The sequence below is a fragment of the Mustela erminea genome, chromosome 19 (genome assembly GCF_009829155.1).
Source record: "Mustela erminea isolate mMusErm1 chromosome 19, mMusErm1.Pri, whole genome shotgun sequence".
Lineage (NCBI taxonomy): Eukaryota > Metazoa > Chordata > Mammalia > Carnivora > Mustelidae > Mustela > Mustela erminea.
In genome coordinates, this window is record NC_045632.1 from 59,317,084 (window position 1) to 59,338,917 (window position 21,834).

The 21,834-nt window shown below is 64.2% G+C and overlaps 1 protein-coding gene and 1 pseudogene across 1 annotated transcript in view; one reads left to right on the forward strand and one right to left on the reverse strand.

The window, feature by feature from the left end:
• The window catches only part of ZNF469 (zinc finger protein 469), a 182,095-nt gene that overhangs the window by 11,175 nt on the left and 149,086 nt on the right, over positions 1–21,834 (forward strand). The gene's annotated exons all lie outside the window — the stretch shown is intronic.
• On the reverse strand, positions 8,553–9,481 carry LOC116579502 (annotated as a pseudogene).

Here is a 21,834-nt window from a genome sequence, read left to right on the forward strand (position 1 = left end):
GTCTCTGGTTAAATAGGGAAGTTGCACAGAGTTTATAAATCGTATGTGAGGGCCACCGCTGTCCTGCCCGTTATCCTCGATGGTGTCCTTTATGTCATTCGATGACGCCATAATCTTATCAGATTCTTCGGGCTTTTTGTAAACTGTAGCAATAAAAAATATCAGCTTGACCCGAGACCAAAAAACTCATCTGAAAATTGTACTGGTCTGGGGACATCTGATTCTGGCCAGTCTGGAGTGACCATATCAGCAGGAGCTGAGGGCAGAGTGCCGGGGACTCTGCAGGGTTGTACCCAGGGTGAGCGCATGTGTGTGAAGGAGCTGCCCACAGGAGGAGCCGGCAGAGTGGCCCTGGGAGCTCCTACGGGGCTGGATTAGTCCGCAGTACAGCAGGGGCAGGGAGGGGCCTTGGAATACGCTGGCATGTGGGGTCCCGGGAGAGCCCTCTCTGAATCATGGCGGCAAATCCCCTGTCACCAATGTCTGCTCCCGCCCAGCAAGACTCGAGAGCAAGCGTCAGGAGGCTCTGACTACTTCTGAGTAGCTCAGCAGCACCCCGCGTGGACCCCAGCACCGTTTCAAGGAGCACAGAGAAAGCCAGAAAGCGGCAGTGCACATGCACAATGTCTGGCATTCAGTCCAAAATAACCAGACACAGGAAAAAGCAGAAAAGTCAAGACCCATAGTCAGGGAGGAAACAGCTCAACAGGAGGAGGGAGACCCAGAAGAGGCTGAGGCGATGGAACTAGCAGACGAGATGCTCGGGTGCTCGGGTGCTGTCGGAAATGCGCTCCACGTGTCCAGGAAGGGAGAGGAACACACAGTACAAGGGAAGGAAAATATGAAACGAGTCACAAATGGAACCTTGAGATGAAAACTTGACACTCGCAGCCAAGATCGGCTGGACAGGGTTCACTGTGGGATTACGGATCTGCGCGTCTGAAGCTGTGAAAATGATTCGAGTCCAGCCGGAGAGAAAAAAGACAGAAAAACAGAAAAACAGAAGCCCGGTGCCCTGTGGGATGACAGCCAGGCCTCCAGACCACGGGTAACTGCGATTCTGGAAAGGCAAGAGACAGGGGCACGGGCAGAGGATGTTCTGAAAAAAATCATGACCAAAAGTTTTCTGAATTTGCTGGAAACCGCAAACCCACAGACACAATGAACAAAGTGACCCCGTGTAGAGCAAACACGGAGGACGTTGCACGAAGCACGTTAGGACACGTTGCTGGGACAGGCAGGTCTCAGGAGCCACCGGGGGGACAACGGGCCGTGGACAGAGCAGGGCTGCGAGGGACAGCCGACTCCAGCCAGAACCGTGCCCCTCGGGAAGCCATGGGGAGGGTCTGTCATCTGCTCAAAGGGGGGGAACGGTCAGCAGGGATTTCCCGACCCCGTGAAGATATGGCTCGGGTTGGGAGATAAAATGACGACGGTTCAGACAGACAAAACCTGGTAGGATTCCTTGTCCGTGGTCCCTCCGGCAGCAGACCGGCTCCGGGCGGGAATTTATATCCACACGGAGCCATGGAGAGCGCCATGGGGATGGCTCCGCCACGTGAAAAACACGCGTTTCTCATTTTTGTGTTTCTCGAAGTGATAATTCACTGTTCAAGGCAAAAAACAAAACAAAACAAAACAATGCTTTTGGGCGTTTATACTCTAGCGAGGTAAGATCTCTGATGACAGCACAGGGGACGGGGGTGCACAGGACGTGGTCGCCCTCACGCCGTGTGCGACAGTGTAATGTGAGGGGGAGGCCAGCGTGATGAGTCACACTCGTCAACTGTGGCCTGCAGAGCATCCCGTAAAAATAACACATGAAGGAGCTGATAAGCTCTCCCCAGGACGGGGGTCAAGGAGAATCCGTCCAACAAGTCCCTCAAGGAGTCTAAGGAAGCCGTGACGCTGGGAGGAAAAAGACAAGGAACAGACAGACAGACAGACAGACACACAGGGGAGGGGTTCACACCCGCCCATACTAGTAAGGACATCGGCGTAGACCGTCTAAACCTCCAGGCTGAGAGCGATGGCCAGACAGGACGATGGGGGAGCCCGGAGCACGGCCTGCAGGACGGGCGGCGTCTCAGGAAGGCCGCGCTGGTGGGACGTGGGTGGCTGGGAAACGTCCCCCTAACGTGAATCAGTTTGAGGCTGGCAGGGCCACATTGGCCCGAGGTGGGTTTCATGTCAAAGTGTTTTTCCCGGGATAAGGAAGTCGGTTCTCAGGATGGGGGTCAGTTTGTCTACGAGATGCAAATGCTCCGTGTGTCCTTACGAACGGCTCCAGACGTGCCCGGCCTTCGCCGCCTGTCCGTGGCGGCTCAGCCAGTGCGGCGGACCATGGCCGTGTGGTGCAGCTCCCGAGGTGGCGGGGAGTCGGCTTGGGCCGTGGTGCGGCCAGAGAAGTACATCTGGCGACACGAATGTGGACACGGCGTGGCCAGTGCTGCCGCCCACAGGAAGGCGTCCCCCTCTTCCTGGGAAGCCTCAGCCGGCGTTAGGGACCCCTGGCCGAGGCAGGTGGGCGCCAGCCCCGGGATCCTCTGCCTTCCGTAGGCCCAGCTGATGAGGGCCTGACTCACGTCTGGAAGCCCCTCAGAGCAGCAGCTTCCCGGGGTTTGGCGGCAGCCCCAGGAAGTCCCCTCGGCAGCCCCCTCCCCGCCGCGGTAGAGCAAGTAGACCGGAGACCAGCGACGACACAGAAGACTCGAGAAACGTCGTCGACAGTCCGAACCCAGCCGGCATCCACAGAACATTCCAGCACCCGGCAGGAGGCACATGGAACCTTCATCCAGACGCACCGTGCTCTAGGCCGTGAAACAGTTCCCCGTACACTGAAGATGAAAACCACACGAAGTATGTTTCCCGACCCCAAGGGGGTTCATCTCACAGAGGTCAGGAGGTTTCCCCGAGACCAGGAGTCGGGATCGGAGTGCGGGCTGTGCTCCTCATTAAAGCTGCACCCGCTTCCCGGGTCCCCGCTGTCTGCCCGACTCCGGGGCAGCGAGCAGGTCTGTGCCAGAGGGCTGGACATGTCGGACACCTTGCACCACTTGTGACTTGTAAAGTGCTTCTGGGCTGCAGGGACGTGTGTCGGGCTCAGCCCGTGAACGTCGTCTGCGGGCCCACAAGCTGTGCCCGGGGCCTCTTGTCTTTGGAGATGCCCGCGTGCACGGCCGCCCCTCACATCTCTCGGAAGGGCCCGAGGCGTCGCCGGCAGAGTGCGATGGATCGGACCCAGCGCACTGAGGGAGCCGGCTGGGGACCCCGTTTCCTCCCGTCGGGGTTGGAGGTGCCCCCCAGGGTCCCCCCAGCAGAAGGTGGGGAGTGGAGGCTGCGGCCCCTGAGCCGGCACGGAAACGACACATGACCCCCGTCCCGCGGAGGAGCAGAGCGGGTCCTGCTCCGAGAGGTCTCAGCCTCAGCGCTCAGCACCAGAGGGATTCGTCCCGCCGGCGTCTTCCCCTGCCTGCTGGGTCCGTGTCCCTCGGCGGCGTCTCGGCCGGTGTGGCGGGTGGTCCTGCGACCCGTCAGGCCGAAGTAGCCCCGTCGCCCATCCAGACTCCAGCGACCGGCACAGTATCCTGCGTATTCGGTGCTTTTGTAGCAAGTTAGTTTGGGTAAAGTGCGGTTTTGAAAAAAGGCAATTAAATCCAGACCAGATGTTACATGAAACGCACATGTGACCCACAGACGACCAGCTGACGGCCGCTCGCGCCGCCCCGAGAGCCTCGGCGGGCCAGGGGCCCCCCAACTCGTGTGCGGCTCTGGCGCCCGGGCCGCAGGGCTCTCCCAAGGCAGGAGGGACCCCCGAGCTCAGGAGAGGCTCCCGGACGCTGCTCCGGTGACTGGCAGGTGATAATGCTTTATTGGAGCAGAAACATTTCCGGAGGAACTTATCCCTTCGCTCACTGACGGACGGCGGAGCCCCGGGGAGGGCGAGCCGGGGGAGCCGGGGAGGAGGAGCGGGGAGGGGGCAACGCTGGACTCGTTTGCAAACGACTCACACCGCGTGCCCGGCTCCCGGCACGGAAACGAAGCTCTGGGTTCGTCAGCACAGATTAAAACACTCTTTACAGAGGGGCGGAGGGGCCCAGTGCTTAGGAACTTGTGGGGTTTCCTGCGTCCCCCCCCGTTCTCCCCACCAACCCCGCTCCCCTCTGGCAAGCCCACGTGTTCTTCCTGCCACGTGAATCTGCTGGAACCAGGGTGCCAGTTCTGTGGGGAGCCGCGTGCTCTCCGGTTACTGCGAGCGGGGAAGGGTGTCAGCTCCCGTCCTGGTGGCCACTGCCCTAGGGCCCCGCGTGGGGACTGGGGGCCTTTCTCGCCCCATGAAGTGAAGCGGCCACACCCGGCCCTCACTGTGTGAGCTGCCCCTGGGGCCTCGTAATGAAAGTGTCGCTCTGAGGGACAATGTGGCCGCAGTCCGTGTGCGCGCCCCTCTCAGGAAGGCAGCAGTGGAGGCCGCTGGAAACCCCCGTCCGCCAGCTGCACAGCGGACCTCACGGCAGCTCACAGGACAGCCCTGCCCGCATCAACAGAATACACGTTCTCACGAGGGGACACGCAACAGTCAGCAACACAGACCGTACTCCGGGCCACAAAACAGATCTCAACACATTCTGCGGCCCATGTTACGTGGCCACCACTCTAGGAGTAGAAGTGAGAGGGACACTCCACAGCCTCTGTGGGAGCCCCTCGCAGGGGAACGTGATGGGAGGCAGGCCAGCCTTGTCACACGTCCCAGGCGCAGGGACAAGGGAAGGCCAAGGACGGCCGGGGTAGGAGAAGCTGCCGGGCCTGATGCGTGGCGACTGGGCCCAGGGTGTGGATGGCCGGGAAGCGTGGCCTTGGGCTCGCCAGTGTCTTCTTGGAGCCCTCACTGATGAGGGGGCAGGTCAGCACGTAGGTCCCCGGCCCTGGGGCAGATGGCGGGGGGACCCTGACACCTGGGGCCGTCTGTGCTACCCAGCAGAGGGGACGCCGCGTGGTGCCCGGGCTGCCGCCGTGTCGCAGGCTCGGCTCCGTGTGATGGAAGGCCGCTCCCCGTCCCGGGTACCGTGGCTGCTTTGGCAGCTCTGCGGCCTCACGTGTCCCTGCCCCCATGTCTCCCAGGGGCAGGGTGCCGTGGACTGCTTCGCAACCATGCCGCCGCCTGCCTGCTGCTGGAAAACTCTGCGGAAAGTGGGGGAAACCGGCCCCTGAACGTAGTCTTTCTGCCATGTCCCCAAACAAGCAGCCAAGGAGAAAGCTATTTTAGCAAGAGACTGGAAAGAAAAAGGCCATTTTTCTTGGCCGTGGGGTCTCCGTTTCCTCTGCTTCTGGCGCTGGGTCTGTTTTCTCTCCCCTCGCTATGGAGCGGCGGTGGTGCCTGCGCTGCTGGCCCTGGAGCCTCTGTCTCTGGCTGCCGCCACCTCCGAAGCTCGCAGGAGGAGAGCCCTGCCACCTGGGGACCGCTGCTCTGTCCGGATGTGCTGGGAGGTGCCGGGCCCCTGGAGACCTCAGAGGCCCAGATCCCTGCGCTTGTCAATTCAGCCTGTGCTGTGGACGGTTTACTCAAGAGACACTGCCTCCTGCTGGCCCCGGCTCTGGCCGGCCTTGGACTGGACTTGTGTTGGTGCACATGTGCACACATGGCACATACACGCATGTGCACACAGATGCATGCGCACACAGATGCACACACACGGGTACATGTACACACAGACGCACACACACAGGTACATGTACACACAGACGCACACACGCGGTACATGTGCTCACAGACGCACACACGCAGGTACATGTACACACAGACGCACACACGCGGTACATGTGCTCACAGACGCACACACACGGGTACATGTACACACAGACGCACACACACGGGTACATGTACACACAGACACACACACGCAGGTACATGTGCTCACAGACGCACACGCAGGTACATGTACACACAGATGCACACACGTGGTACATGTGCTCACAGACGCACACACGCGGTACATGTGCTCACAGATGCACACACCGTGGTACATATGCACACAGACGCACACACGTGGTACATGTACACACAGATGCACACACACGGGTACACATACACACAGACACACACACGCAGGTACATGTGCTCACAGACGCACACGCAGGTACATGTACACACAGAGGCACACACGCGTGGTACATATGCACACAGATGCACACACGCGGTACATGTGCTCACAGACGCACACACACGCAGATGCATTCAGGAACTTGCATACAAACGTACTCTCACAATCACACATAAAAACACTTGCACCATGTCTCACACACGTGCACACACACACGCACATACCAGCCTGGGTGGGTCAGCGGAAACACCCGCGACCAGGATGAGACCTGACCCACCGAAGGTGCGCGGTGCCGTTATCGTTACTGGGTACTCGTTACTGTATTCTAGACTCCAGGGGTGCCCGAGCGGGCTGGGGGCTGGCCCTGCGACCTTCCTTTCGGGATGAGCTCCCAACCCCAGGTCTCCACGTTCAAGGGTGTCTTGATCCGACAGGACACTGGCTTTCTCAGAGGGTCCTGACGGGGTCCTGCGGATGTCTCTGAAGTTGGCCTTTTCCCCTCTCCTCACAAGTCGGCTAGCAACGGGAGGACCTCCACTTCGCCAGAAGCCTCTGGAAACGAGGTGTTCCCGCACTGCCGGTTGGGGGCAGCGGCTGAGGATCTGGGCCGGCTCCCGCGGTGGGCTCCCACCCTGTGGTGGGTTTGGGGGAAGGTGAGCCAGGCTCCAGCACGTGCTGGAGCATTGATTTTGGCCGCGGCTCCTGACAAAGCTTTCAGCTGGGGCCTGCTGGTCGCCCTTTCTCCCGGAGACCGGCTGGGGTGCAGAGTCAGAAGACGGCTCGGAGACACAAGTGCCAGCCATGGCTCCCCCACCCCAAGGGTGGCAGGGGTCCCACTTCCCCTCGCAGAGGGTAGCCCAGCCGTGTGGCACGCGCAGCTGCTGGAATGTGCCAGCCAGGGCCCGAGAGACGCCTCTGCTTGAGCCTCTTTGTGTTGGAAAAATGTATGCAAAGTAAAATAAACACAGGCCTCCCTGGGAGGGCTCTGGCCCTAGGCTCTGGTTGGGCTGGGGGACGCGTCCAGCCAGAGGACTCTTGGGAAGCAGCCCGTCATAGAGACGGGATGAATCCCAGAGCCGCTGCCGCAAGACAGATGGTCTCAGGGCACTAGTCTGGACAGAGCCCCCAGGGCAAGGCAGGGTAGGGGCGTGGGGGGAAGGGAGTCCATCCTGGGGGAGGTGGCGTGGGGGAGGTGCCCCGGTCAGAGGCAGGAGCCGCGGGTGTCTGGCCTGCAGCTCCGTGCGTGAGATCGCCGGGGGTCCGGCTCTCCTGGCTGATGAGCCCTGAGCACAAGGAGGGGTTGCGGACCCCTATGTGGGCTCGTGCTCTGAGCCTCTTGGGTCCTGTTGGGGTCCCTGGAAACCCCGTAGCACCCTCCATGCCCATGGCCTTGGGAGACCCTGAGCCTGGGCAGAGGCCCATGCGTTCTATTGATAGCCACGTTCTGCCCGATACCCATGCAGATCGCGTCGCCTGCAGGCAGGCAGGCCCCGTCTGCTCAGAGCAGTGCCGCTGGAGCTGAGCGAGGCCGGCTCGCGCCCAGGCAGATGGCGAGGCGTGGCGCGCCTCCCTCCGCTGGGGGGCTCTCTGTGGAAGTGCGTTGCCCACCTGGGACCCAACAACGCTGCCCCCCCAGAGTTTATTTAGGGGTTCTTGGACGTGGAGACGTCTCCATAAACTGAATCTCAGAAATGCCGAGAGAACCCAAATGTGGTTTATGGGAACAGCCTGAAGTGGTCCCACTTAATGCCAGATAGATGGCTGCGTTTCCTCACATCTGTGAAATCAGAACCAGACAGCCGCTGGACTGAAATACCGGCCTCGTGCTCTGTCTCTCCCATGGCTAACACGAGAGGCCTCAACTTTTTCAGTTTCTCTGTGTGTTTATCTTGGAGGGTCTCGAGTCCCATGATGGATCCTTCTCCTCCTCCTCCCGCGCCCCTGCCTGGCCCTTTCTCGCCAGCGGGGTCTCGGGGAGGGGCCTGGCAGACCGGTGGCGGGGAGGGGGGCCCTGGGACGCCCCCTTGCGGCACCCCCTGCGGGGATCACGGCTTCTGCCGTGCGCGCCGGCCTCGCTCCCACAGGCCTCTGGCTCCCAGGCTCCCAGGGCCTCCTTTCATGACCCCATCCTGTTTGGGAATCGGTCTGGCCCTTAGCTGATTCACAGTCCCTGCTTCCAAGCAAACCCTGCTGTCGACACCGCCCTGAGCGCATCCCCTTCCTGCCCTGGGGGCTCCCGCGTCACCCCAGTGCCCGGCCCCGTGTCACCCCTGCTGGGACACCTCCCCCACCCCCCAGAACTCCTGTGTCACTTGGTACCTCCCGTCACTGCTGTCTGTCTGGCGTACACCCGGGATGTCAGCTGTTGTCCCGGGGGCGGGGGGTCGGGCTGGACCGCTTTGTTGAGAAGGGTTCTGAGGCTCCGACTGACTGAGCAGGACGGTCCGTTCTTGTTTAATGATGTCGTCCTGTGCGAGGGAGGCAGAAGTGACCGCTCCTGGACCACGGTCTAGACCAGGCGATGCTCAGGCTTGCTAGAGCGTCGGGATCCGCGGAAGGGTTCGCGACGCCCAGATCTGCCGGCCCCTCTCCCCGAGCTCCTGCTTCAGGAGACCTGGGTGGGGCCCCGGAACGTCCATCTCCAGCAACCCCCGAGGTCGTCGGCACTGCTGGGCCGCAGCCCCGCAGCCTCGGCGCGCCCCGGGACCAGGCCTGAAAGGCAGACCCTCACCCTGCTCAGCCCTGCTGCAGGAGAGTCTGCTCTCAGACACCCCCCGGGGGCTCCCACGGGCATCAGTCAGGAGGCACCGACGTGGACCCAAGCTCCCTGGGGCAGGGGTCCTCCTGCTGATCCCGTGACGTGGGGCACCAGCAGCTTCTGCACGTGGGACACGCTGCACACACGCTTGGGAATGGACGCCCCAGGGGCCAAGTGTTGCCCTGCCTGTCCCATGTGAAGAGGAAGACCTTCCTTCCCCAGCCCTGTGCGCACAGTGTCCCCGCCGAGGGGAAGATGCTTGTTGTAAACAGCAGGAGGGCCCTGCCTGCGTGGTTGTCCCTTTTCGACCCTCAGGAGGCTCGAGGAGAAACATGCGCTGACCTTTGCTGGGTCCTCCGGAGCCCCACTCTGCCGCTGTCACCTCTGAGGACAGCACAGACCTGACAGCGCTTCCCAAGCCAGAGCCCGAGAGAAGAGCCAGAAAGACTCGCTCGGCCAAGCTGGGGTGCAGCGGCCCGGGTCCCAGTGCTGGTTCGCTCCTGCCGGGTCTCAGTGGCGCCACCCGGGCCCCTTCTCGGGGGGATGTTGGGGATCGTGGGTGTGTGGCCCGCACGGCTCGGGAGCCCATCTCTGGAAACGCTGGGTATGCACGTCTACTCACCATGCATTTATTGTGCTCCTGCTGTATGCGGGGCACTGGGCTGGGCTCGGGGGACACGCTCTCCCAGAAGGGATGGTTCCCTGTGCCCCCTGTCGCGATGGGAAGAGCCACAGAAATAAGACACAAACAGGCCGTGACACGCGGTCTCCAGCCGGCGCCCACCCCACTGTCGCCCCTACTCTGCAGCCTGTCTCCCCGCTCCGATCCCGTGTGCGGCGAAGTAGGCACTCGCGTGGCGGTGGGCCTTGGAGCGGTGCGTGGGCCAAATGACCATAGCTGATCCGGTGTCGCGCCACAGCCTTCCCGGTTCGGGGCCTGTATTTTTCTGTGTGTCCCGAGACATTCTGAACACCACAGACTCACGGCAGGCCAGTTTCAGGTCCCACTGACATTTTACGGAGAAGAAAAGAGGAGCCTGCACGCAGCTGCCTGGTCGCGGCCCAACCAGGCCCAGTGCCCTCCGCTGCCCTCCCCTGTGCCGTAGGCTCGGTGCCGGGCCTCACTCTCGAACCACACCAAGGGAGAGGTGACACGTCTGTGACGTTAACAGAGCCGGGAAGGCCGGAGGGGCGGGAGGCAGAGTCGGAGCCGGGACGAGACCACCCACGACTCTGTAATGCGCTTCGGAGATGAGCCGTTGGCCCGAAGGCAGTAGGGAGCCATTGAGGACCCTGGGCTGGGAGTCGCACAAGCCGAGCCCTGTGTGAGGAACATGTCTGCGGGATTTGGTGGGAGTGAGCTGCAGGCTGAGGTTAGGTGGGCAGGACCCCAGGAGGCACCGGGGGAGGCTCCTTCCTGCCTCTTCCCCCGGCGGGTGGCCGCATCGCCCCAGTGTCTGCTTCCATCCGAGGACGCTCGTGGTCACGTCAAGGACCACCCTGCCCTCAGGGTGATCTCTCGTGGGCAGCCCTACAGGGGGTTCTCTGGGGATGTTGCTCAGCCCACTCGTGTCACCAGGGATTGGTGGCCGTGTGCGGGCTTCCAGTCGGTTGGGAAGTGGTATCCCTGCTCTCTGACCTCACCAGGGCCTGCTGCTGGGAAGCACATCCGTGCCCGGGACCTCTGACCCTCCCAACAGCCCATAAGGGGTCCAGCTGCCACACTCCTGCCCAGACAGAGGCGGGACGGGCTCCCCGGAGCATGCCAGTCGCCCCCCTCTGCCCAGCCAGAGGTGTGCCCACCCTGTAGTGTTCTGGTGAGTGGCCTGGGGGCAGAGTGAGGACAGGGCTTGGCGGCTGGGCAGCAGGGAAGGGCACGAGCCCTTGGGTGGGGAGGTTTGCAGAGAATGTCACCCCTACACCGTTTGGGCCTCGAGCACGGACGGCCATGCTGGCCTGGACAGCTGCTCTGAGCTCACAGGGTACGTCTGATGCCATACTTCCCACTCCCCTTCCTTCTCAAGAGGACCCTGGCCTCAGGGCAGTAGCTCAGAGTCTGGAAGGTTCCAGTCCAAGCCCCAGAGGACATGAACTGCTTGCTCTGAGTCCCCCGCCGTGCCCTAGGACCTCATGTCGTGGGCCCGACTTGGGTTGCTGCCCCCGGACCGGTCCCTGAGACCCGGCGATAGGTGTCCTCATGGGCTGGGCCCCGTGGCTGTTCTTGGAGCTGGTCTGAAGCGTCCAGCCACAGGACCTGGGGAGGGGCAGACGGGGAGACCACAGAGACGCTGTCACCCGTGGTTGGGGCCTGGGGGCGCCCGGTAGGGCCCGCAGCATGTACGCGTCCTGAGCAGCATGTACGCGTCTGCTGGAAGGTCAGCTCGGTGCCCTTGGCAGTGCCCTCGCTGAGAGCCCCCAGTATCTGAGGCTCCAGGCACCATGTCAGGTGTGGCCTGGCAGGACCGACGTCCCACACGAAGTGAACACATGAGATCACGCTGCTTTCTCGGGACGCCAGGGGTGCTGGGAACGCTAGAGGGAGGGGCTCCGTGGTCAGCACCTCCCAGCTGCCCCGTGCCCTGGGCGTGGGAGCCCCAAAGCCCGCCGCGGGAAGGGGGAAGGAGAGAGTGTTGTGGAGCCCATGAAGCCCCCGCTGGACATCTCATTTATTCCTCCACGACCCGGGGAAGAGTGCATGGTTGTCCCCGTGCACTGTGAGGAGACCAGGCTCCCAGAGCAAACTCACCCAAGCAGAGCCCAGCCCCGAGACCAGGTGCACGCTTGGGCCCTCTTGGTTCTTTTTTTTTTTTTTTTTAAATTTTATTTTATTTGTTTACGTAAGAGAGGGAGGAAGAGGGAGTGTCCAGGCAGGGGAGGGGCAGAGGGCAAAGCAGAGCCCCCGCCGAGGGGCGCAGAACCCGACGCTGTGAGCCGAGGGACAAAGGCAGAGGTGTAACTGCCGGGAGCCCCCCGGGTGCCCCTCAGGTGCCTCTTTCCAGGGGAGACCTTCCCGGGTCCTCCAGGGGTGCTGGGTTGGAATCATCCCTTTCTAACAGCCTCCTGGATGCCGTCCCGTCCAGCAAAGGGAGCCCAGCAGGGTCGGAGAGCCCCGCAGCTCTCGGGTGTCCCGGAATAGGGCTTGGCGGGACCTCGTGCAGATGCTGGGTTCAAGGGCGTCCTCCGGGCGAGCAGGATCTGAAGACTCTGGGAGATGTGTGCGGGGGGAGGGGCGTCGTGTGCGGGAGAGAGCCTCGCCCCTGCATGGAGCCGGGCCCAGGGCCCCCCTCCCGCTCAGCTCCCACCTGCCCCGCTTTGCTGCGGTGACCCCAGCTCCCTGAACAGGAGAACGGGACCGGCAAGACCCCCGGCAGGACCCCAGACAGCGACCCCTGCCGCGGGCCCCACAGCTGGCCGGCCAAGAGCTGGGCATCAAATCTACGTCTTCGGCCTGGAAACCCTTTGCCATCTCCTAGGGCGGCTGCAGGGCTTCTCCATGAACCGGGCGTGCCGTGCCGTGGTCTGTGGTGTAAGAACCTCTCGGCTTCGCTGGCTCCTAAACCAGCGGTTTCCTTTTCTGTAGCGAACGCCCGGCGCACCCAGGCCGGCACCCCCGGCGGCAATCCCAGCCCCAGAAGGCGATGAAGGCCATGACGGCCCACAGCCCCAGGAGGGTGGCATCACGGCCTCCCCTCTGCCTGGGATGCCCTGCAGGGGTAGGAAGCCTGGGTGTGTGGCTCCGTGTCTCACCCAGGGCGCGTCTCAGCCCTGCAGCTGCACGAGGTCCCAGAGGCCCCGGACGGCGCATGCTCTGAGCCAGACAGGCTTGTTACCGCCGAGAACAGGCCTGGCCCCCGGGATATCCCCGCCCCTCCCTCCTCTCCCCTTTCCTGCCCTCCCGCGCCTCCCTTCCTCCGCCCGGCCCTCCCTGCTGTGAGACCTGGCGGGCTCCGGTCCCGCCTCGGGTGGGGGGCACGCGGGCAGGTCGCCGTCTCGCTTGTGAAGTCAGTGGATCCGGCATCAGCGCGTCTGCGGCCGTCCAGCTCATCCTTCATCACGTCAGGGCCTGTGGGCCAAGTGCAGCGCAGCAGCGGGCGCTCGCGGGCCAGGAACAGCACCTCGGACGGGGGCCCTGGGGCGGGCGTCAGGGCGCGTCGGGGCCTGGGAGGTGGTGTGGGGGCTGTCGGTTGCTGCTGGGGCTGACTGGTCGGTCCGTCCTGGGAGCTGCTCTGGCCTCAGGATACGGACGCGGGCTCCTGAGACCCAAGGTGTGGACGCGGGCTCCTGGGGGAGGGCTGCGCCTACCACCGCTGGGGCGTGCATCATGCGGATGGGGCGGTGAACGAGTCTCCGGCCCAGCTACCGAAACGTTGCTTTCTCTGCCCTGGGTCTTTCTCTCTACCTAACTAAATGCCCCCGAGGGCTCCCAGGATCACCCCGAGGGCTCCTGTCCTGATCTCCCCGAGGGACCCCAAAGCCATCGCTCCTTATCGTGCTGTTCCCCACACAGCCTCTGGAGGCAGGAGCCCGTCATCTCCATCCTCAAGGAGACTGAACAATCTTCTCCTCGTGCCAGGGACCCTGCCTCTGAGCCGGTGCCCGCGGCAGCAGCGTAGTGCTGGGTTCTCAGGGCCACGGCCTCCCCGTCCACGTGGCCAGCTGCCGAGAGAAAAGGGCGGTCAGGGACCGTCATGTGCGGAGCCGGGCGAAGCTGCGGGCGGGTGCCCAGCCCGAGGAGGGGCTGTGCCGGACTGCCGGGTGGGGAGGAGGGAGCAGGGCAGCCCCCGAGGCGGCGTGGGCGGGACTGGAGGGAGGGGCTGCTCTCGGTGACATTCGGCAGAAATCTTAAGGTGTTCCCTCCTCTCGGCGTCACGGCGTCCGTCTCCCGTTCCCTACCTTCTGGGGACTTCTGTTCTCGGAGAGAAACTCAGACATAAACCCGCGCGCGGTGGCACAGGCCGAGCCCGTGCGGAAACTGAAGGAAACGTCGCGTCGGGACGGAGCCGCAGGCCGTGTGGGCTCCCTGCGATGTCCCTTGCCCATGACCCTTCCTGCCCGCTGTGGACGGAGGCCCGGCTGCGAGCCGCTCTGTGTCTGGGACAGGTGGGCCGTTCGGGGCCTGGGCTTGTCGGGCGCGGAGCCCTCGGTCTTCCCGGGCATCTCACCAGGGTGGGGTGGGGGCGGAGCCGGTGGCCCCGGGGGAGGGGTGGGGGCTGAACCCGACGGTCGCCTGAGCTGCACACACAAGGTGCCTTTCAGCGTGACCTCATCTGACCCTGGCACATGGGGCAGCAGGCGCTCACCGCCGGGGACTGATGAGACGCACAGGGAGGCGATCGGAGCACAGGAGAAACAATCTTGTCTTCCTCTGGGGCCAAGGGACAGCAGCCAACGGCGGCCCAGACGGAGGGAGAAAGGGTGTGGCGTGCGTCAGGCTGAAAGCCAGAACCCGCCGCCGGCTCCCTGGGGACCCGCGCAGCCGAGTCCCCCTGTTCGTTTGTCCGTTCCCTAAATGCCGAGGGGACGGAATTCCGCCGCGGCAGGAGGAACAAGCCGTCTGTGCGCGCCGAGCGTGGGGCGCCGGGCGGGGACAGTTCATGCCGCTCGCCACGGACCTGGTCCCTGGTGCTCCGGGGCAGAGCTCCCTGGGGGGACTAGGGGGACTCTCAGGCTGCCTGTCACACCCTGGATGTTTGCACCCCCTGAAATTCCTGTGTGGGAACCCTAGCCCACAATGTGGTGGTGCCCAGAGGCCGGTGAGGCCTGGGGAGGGAGCTGGACGTGGGGGTCTCCTGGTGGCCCTCGTGCCCTCGTGACAGCAGGAAGGGTACCCCCCGCCTCGTGGGGACACCACGGGCTGGCTCTACTCGGTGACCACACTCCTGGGCTTCCAGGACCTGAGGGACTGGGACTGAGCCCCAGTAACGTGGCCGAGAGGCCCTGGTAACCCCACATCCCACGGGATGGAATCTGACCCCAGCTCTGCACGCCGACTTTCCTTTCCAGCTGCTTCTCCTCCGCAGGTGAGCCGGACCCCAACTTCTGCCCCATTTCCTGAGAGGCGCTGAGCCCCAGGAACGGAGCGCTCCGGAGCTCGGGGCCGCCCCCCTACAAGGGTGCCTCACCTGCAGGGGTGCACTCGCCCGCAGGCCAGCACTGGGCACGGTGGGGCTGTCGTCTGTTAGGGCCGCTATGGAAACAGCTCGGACCACGACACCCCAGGCTGGGCAGAGGCCTCTTTCTCTGCACGGAGAGGGCAGCGGGCGTCAGGAGAAACAGCCCACGCTGACTCTCTGCCCCTGCCTGCGGGACCCTCACCGCTCCCGGGCCCAGCAGCCTGGGCCCAGGTTCTTGCTGGCGTCTGGAAGCCATCAGCGCGTGCTGGAGGCAGAGACACCACGTGCTTCTCCATGGGGCGTGGGGCGGGGAGGAAGCCGGGATGTCACGCTGCCGCCTCCTCTCTGCTTCCCGTCACCGCTGTGGCTCACTCTGCCGAAGGTTTATGTCCTGCCTTGTCCTCCAGTCCACCGGCTGGTAGGCGTCTCGGCGAACCTGCGTAGACCCACCTCCCCAGGCCAGGCCGGTGCCGGCTAGAAGGGAGATGCCAGCTGCCGTTCCGCCCCTCAGAAGGCAGTCAGGGGACCAGGGCAGGGTCGGGGTTCGTGACGGAGGGGACGCTGAGCCTGAACGACAGGTTGGGGACACTCCTGGAAGGCCCTGCCACTCCCCCAGGGAGTCACTGTAACCGGCAGGAGGCAGTGTGGGCCGGGGCGCCCGGGCATGGCCTGGTGACCGCCGTGGGGACGCAGACGACCTGTACGAGGGATGTGCTCTCGTGGGAGCACGAATTTTGTCATGTGAACCCACAAAACCTCCCCGACCTGAAAAAGCCCGAGGAAGCCAAGAGGGCGGTAGGCCGGGCCCTTCTGGTCTGGGCAGCGCTGGGCCCGGGCTGCAGACCGCCACGCGGGGACCGTGGGCCGCGGCGCCCGCAGATGGTCTGATGGGCGGCCGGTGACACGTGAAGAGTTTCCGGGAAAGCCAGAGGCTGCTGGGTTGAGTCTGGAGGTCGCTGCCGTCCGCCTGGCTCCGTCCGGAAGGCCTGGTGTACCGGCGTGGACAGGCCTCGCTGAAGGGATGGATCCGACCACGACGGTGCACGGAATTCCGTTCAGGAGGGAAGCGTGGGTGACGGGGGAGACCTCGGGCTGTCACAGAGGCCAGGCAAGAGAGGAGGCCCCGGGCTCTTCCACTGGCTTTCATACCCTGAGCTGCCGAGACAGAAATCTCTTCCAGAGGAATCCGCGGTCTGCGTTTGGGAGGACAGGATGGAGCTCCCAAGACAGCGCCGGGGCTGGGCAGGTGGGCCAGCAGTGTCCCTGAGCTCGTCACGTCCACCACACGCTCTCGTGTCCACGGCCTTCTGTGCCCTTCAAGCCAGTCACGAAGCCGGGCCGGTGCTCAAGGGGAAGGGGCTTCCGTGTCCACGTTTGAAAGGACAGGGTCGACATGTCCGGGGGCATGTTTCAAGCCACTGTGCCCGTCAAAGCTGGATGAGGCCAGTCATTCGTTTACTCAGAAAGTACACGAAGCTCACATTGTAGTGGGCAAAGGGGCCATGAGTGGACACGCCCCTCGTGGCGTGTACTCAGGACAGAGCCACCCAAAGGGTCCATGCCGCCCGGGTGGACATCTGGCAGGCGCCTCCCCCGACGCCCGGCTCCGAGCGCTCACCAGGGCTCGCCAGGGCTGCGGAGGGAGGCGCCACCGGCCACACCGGCTCCGCCACAGGAGCTCCCCGCCGTGCGGGAGACACTGTGCGCACAGTCACGCCGTCACCCTCCGTCCCACACAGCTGTGCATCCCTCGTGCAACCGAACAATCAAATGTTCACTTTGATTTAATTCTAACTCATTTTGAATGAGGTTAGTAGCGGCCGGGGGACTAGCAGTGAGCCCTGGGGATGGTGCAGGTCGGAGAGTGGGGGCTGGAGCTCACGTGGCTGAAGCCAGGACGACCTGAGCCAGGGCCACCGACCAGCTCGGGGGTGGCCTGGTGAGGGTGCCTGGGCCGCGGGATGGTGGCGTCGGGGCTGGGCTCTGGCCTGGTTCTGTCTTTGCCGCTGACGGCCGGGGTGATTGTGTGCCGGCTCCTTGGGAGTGCCATGAAGCTCAGGCACCACGGCCACGAGCCCACGTGGCTCGGAGTCAGAACGGTGACTCAGCGACCCCAGCGCAGCAGGGCCAGGCCCCATCCCTACCGGTGCCCCTTGCGCATATCCAGGGGCACCGTTGCTTCCTAGCGTCTTCCTGGTGACCGCTGTTGGCCCGCGTTCTGCCAGGGCCCCACCTGGTATATTTTGGGGCTCAGTAGGATTCGTGGTGGGCCCGGGCCTAACGCCCAAGGTGCCTCCCAGATTCCCACTCTGACCCCTGTAGCGGGAGACGGGAGAAGGCCCTCCGTGCTTCGCCGGTTCCCTCTATAGCCGCTGTGGATGATTTCCAAGGACACCGGTCAGCTGCCGGGCCCTGCTGGTGCAGCGGTAGGGCGGGCGAGGGAGGGGCTGCAGGTCACAGCCAGGCCCACGGCCAAGTCCTGGGTTGCGTGCCCCACCCCCCGCCGTGGGGTCGTGGCTTAGAGAGCCCCCTCTCCCAACACAGCTCTCAGCCCCGGAGGCCCAGCGGCACTGGGAGCCCCACAACTCCATGGTCGGGCTGCCGCTTCGGAGCACAAGCCTGGGGAGGAGCCGCTGGGAAGCTCTGTGCGTGCAAGCGCATCCCCAAGGCTTCCCCCGTCGTCCTGGCATCCGACAGCCCGGGGATGAAAGGCCCTGTGAGAGCAAACCACGGAGCTTGCCAGAGAAAGGGGAGACCTTTGAGTTAGAGAAAAAGAGTGTTTTCAGAGGAAAAATGCAGCTGACACCGGGCTAGTGTCTGATAGACCAGAGAGGAATCCGCCCGGCCCCGCGGTGCCCTTGTCTTTGTGGTGGGAGTGCGCCAGGGGAAGGCATTCTGCCCAGAGCCTCAGGCCTCGGGGTGCTGGAAGCAGGTGGGCGTGAGAGCCGCGCCAGCCTCTGTGCCCGCTGTCATCGGGATCAAGGCCCCGTGCACCCGCCTCTCCCGGACGCATTCCTTGGGGAGCGTCCCATCTTCCTCAGGCAGCAGCCGGCCCGGACCACCCACAGACTTTCACGGGGAGCCGGGCCCAGTTTCAGGGCTCCTGCTTTCCACACATGCTTTTGTTTTGGGGAGAGTCTGGGCCGGGGAGGGTGGCCCCAAGCGAAGTGCAGACCGGAGGGGCAGCACACGCCTCCAGGGCCTCATAGACCCTCCCTCAGTCCCGTGTAGTCTGCCGGTCTTCACCACGGGGGGTGGCAGGGAGCAGAGCTGCCCCTGCCCGGGACGGCAGAGGTGGGGAACCCGGGGTTGGTCTCTGGGCTCCTCTCAGCGGCCCGGCACCTCCCCGAGTGCCCCTGTCTGGTGGGGACGCAGAGGGGACACGAGCTAAGGTTGTGGCTGGACTTAGGGTTTCCGGTCCTGAGGGCCCGAGAGCTTTGTCCCCTGGGCTGCGTCCAAGGTGGCACCCACGCCGCTAGTGGCCCCACCTCCGATCCCCTGGTCACTCCTGCATCGCTCATCACCGGATGCCCCCAGGTCCCATCCTGGGCCACAGGAACAGTCCCGCCGGTCCAGAAACAGGCACCCCACGGGGGCGGTGAGCGACGGATGAGCAGAGTCCCTGCGTCCGGTCGGCGGGGGAGCGACCATGAGGCCGTGCTGGCAGCACCCCAGGCCCCAGCAGTCTTCCTTCGGAGGCGGCATCTGGGAAGCCGTTCAAGTCAGCAGCCGCCAGCAGGTGAAGCGGGAAGCAGAGACTGGCTCGTCCTCAAAGGCAACCCGAGAAGAGGGGCGCGCTGATGTCCGGGACCGGCCTCCAGCGTGTGGGCGGAAGGCTTCCCTGGGAGGCTGGGAAAGCTGAGAAGTCGTTGCTTCGACGCCCACCGTCCAGAGGGTGACTGAGGACTTGCAGAAGGCCAGAGCCGACCTCATCACCCAGAACCCCAGGCCGCGTGGGGAAGAGAGCGCGTCCCCCACCACCAGCGGAGCAGAAGCCAGAAGAGACGGCTCCCCAGCTCCCCGGGAGTCTGCCTGCTGACATCACAGCCACGGGCGGGTGGCCCAGCCAGAGCCCGCTGAGGGCGGCCTGGACCAGTGACCGGTAGCCCAGGTTTCTTTGCTGGCCTCACATTAAAGCCGCCGGAAGAGGACGCTCCAAACACGCTCCCGTGTCTTCTGTGAACATCCGCAGCCCTCACCACAGCCCTGGGCTTCCCCAGCGGCCCCAGCTGCAGGAGGGCGTACCACGGCCTGCCTCGATGGGTCCCGTGTGTGCAGCAGGCGAGGGACCTGGGCTGGCTGAGTTCACGCCCCTGCGAGCCCACTGTGCTGGGCAGGAACCTGGGCAGGTGTGTGCAGCGAGGGACCGGCGGCCCCTCTGCTCATGGACTGCCCCACCCCCCACCCCCGGCCCCAAACACTGGCTTCTCACTGCTGAGTCTCCCTGGCCTGTGACCTAGAGCCAGCTGAGGCACAGCCCGCTCTGTGCCTCAGTTTACCCATCTGTGGTGCGTGCATGTGAGTCTAAAAATATAAAACCCTTTACAAATAAAGGGTTAAGAGCCAGTCTTGGCTTGTAGGTGGTTCACAAACCAGATTGGGGCTGGATTTGGGCCAGATGTGGCTGCAGGCACCTTGTAAGCCCTTGAGCGGACAGTTGGGGCAAAATCAGGTCCCACCTCGGAGGGTCCCCCAGACCTGCCTGGAACGTGCTTGCTGGTTCTGGAGGGGACCTTTGCCTCCGGCTTCACGTGTCTCCTCCTTTGTGTGCCTCTGGGTCTTCACGTGGTCTCGTAGGGGCACGAGTCAGCGGGTGAGGCCCATGCGATGACCTCATCCCAACTTACTCCCATCCGCAAAGACCCTATTTCCACATGAGGCCCATTCACAGGGGCTGGGGGTTCGGACTTCGATGGATATTTTGGAGGGACCTAATTCAACAAGCCTGAATTTTGCTATAAGAATTACGTAAGAGGTGCACCCTAAGCCCCAGGGAGTGTCTAGCAGTGACCGGATCTTCGGCCCCGAGCTCCCCCGGTGATGTGTGCCAGGGCGCCCGGTGTCGGCCCACAGAGCCCCCCGGGGTCCCAGCCACACGGGGCTGCGCCCTCCTCGCAGAGGACTGTCCGGAGGCGTGAGCGGAGAGGAGAGAAGAGAGGTTTGGCCTCCGGCTTCTAAGGGGTTTTCTCCAACAGACGAGCACAACTGACACTTAGAGAACGGCGGGGTGTGGGGGGGACCACGCTGGGAGCACAGGACCCCCTCTGTGGGGCGTCGGCCCTGCAGCCCTGTGGGGGGGTCAGGCAGCTCCCACACCGCCAGGGACGCCTCTGCCTCTGCCCCCGCGGGTTTCACTCGGCTGCTCTTGAAGGCTGAAGGTCGCAGGGGCGTTGGCTGCATTTTCCCTGCGAAGCCGGCAGCTTCCAGGGACCCGGGTCCAGCCCGACGTGGAAAATGGAGTAGTTCACTGTGTAGCTAAGCAGGCGTTCCAAGCTGGGTGCTGGCAGCGCGACTCCGGGCGTCTAGGAAGTTGGCGAGCGGCGCGCCGCGGGCGTCCAAGAGAAACCCCCGCGGGCGCCAGCGGCGCGTCTCTAATGTGGAAAGCAGGGCCAGGCAGGGGCGCGGCTGCGGGCAGGGGCGCGGAGGGAGCGCGGACCCCCGTGCGCTCCCGAGACGTCCCCGGCGTCCCTGCTGGCAGCACGCGACCCTGCCCGCCCCGGCTTCAGCCCAGGCGTTACTGGAAGCCGTTCCCCACAAGAATCTGAGGGATCTCGTTATTTTAGGAAAATTAATGGTGAAGGAAGGAGCCGTGTCCGAATACAGAGCCTCAAACCGCGACGGAGCTTTCCCGGAGAAAGCCAGCGTCTTGTGACCCCCGACGGACAGCGTTCCTGCTCACTTGGGGAGCCGCGGGCACCCCTCTCCCGGGGACGGGCGCTAAAGCTTTCGGGAAGGGAGGGAAGGACAGCTCCCTCCGTGCCCGCCCGGAAAGGCCGCTGCAGCCAGACGTCCCCACCTTGGCTGCGGGGCCGAGGGCTTGCTTTCTCTGGGTTCCGCGCAAATGCGACAGCCGGGAGCATCCTGACATCAACCCCCGGTCTTTCCGTCCGCGTCCTGTGTCGGGGCCGAGCTGCTCGGCGGGGAGGCCGAAGGCGGCTCGGAGGGTGCTGGAGTCCGGCACAAGGATTTGCGCACAAGCTGCCGGAGCAGAGGGAACGCCCCAGGGCTGGCCTGCCGTCAGCACAGGAGACAGCCGGCCGCCTCCCCGCGATGAGGCGGGAGAGAAGCCCTGTCTCCCGAGACGCTCTCTCAGCCTCGGTGAAGAAGACATGTGTCAGGACACACACGGGCCAGGGAGATGATGGATTTAGCACGGATCTGGAAAGAAGCCCCGAAACCAAGGAAAGTCAGCGGGAGGCCAAGCCTCGGGAATGTCCGAGAAGGAACGGAGGGCTGCGGCCGCGGAGGGTCCCAGACGCGGGGGGTGGGGTGCCAGGGAGGAGGGCTGGCCGGGGTGTGGGGGGGGCAGTTCTGCTGGCCGAGGGGCAGGTGCGGGGCGGGGGCTGGGGCAGGGTGCTGACTCCCCCACGAGGTCCGGGTCTACCAAGGAGGCCCAGGCAGGGGCACCGAGCAGGACACACAAGGCCCGTGGACGCAAGGCCAGTGTCCCCCATGGGGTGTGGGGTCTATAGACGGCCCCATGGTCTTCCCCATGTTTGAACGTGTGAGCCCAACCCTGGGAGGATCAGGAAAGGCAGCCCCTCCCTGAGGAAGGGCTTCCACCGACCTTGCCCTTGTGGGGTGCGAACCTGGGCTGCCCTGAGGCAGGGGCATGGGTGGGCTCGCACATCCCTCCGTGTCCTGC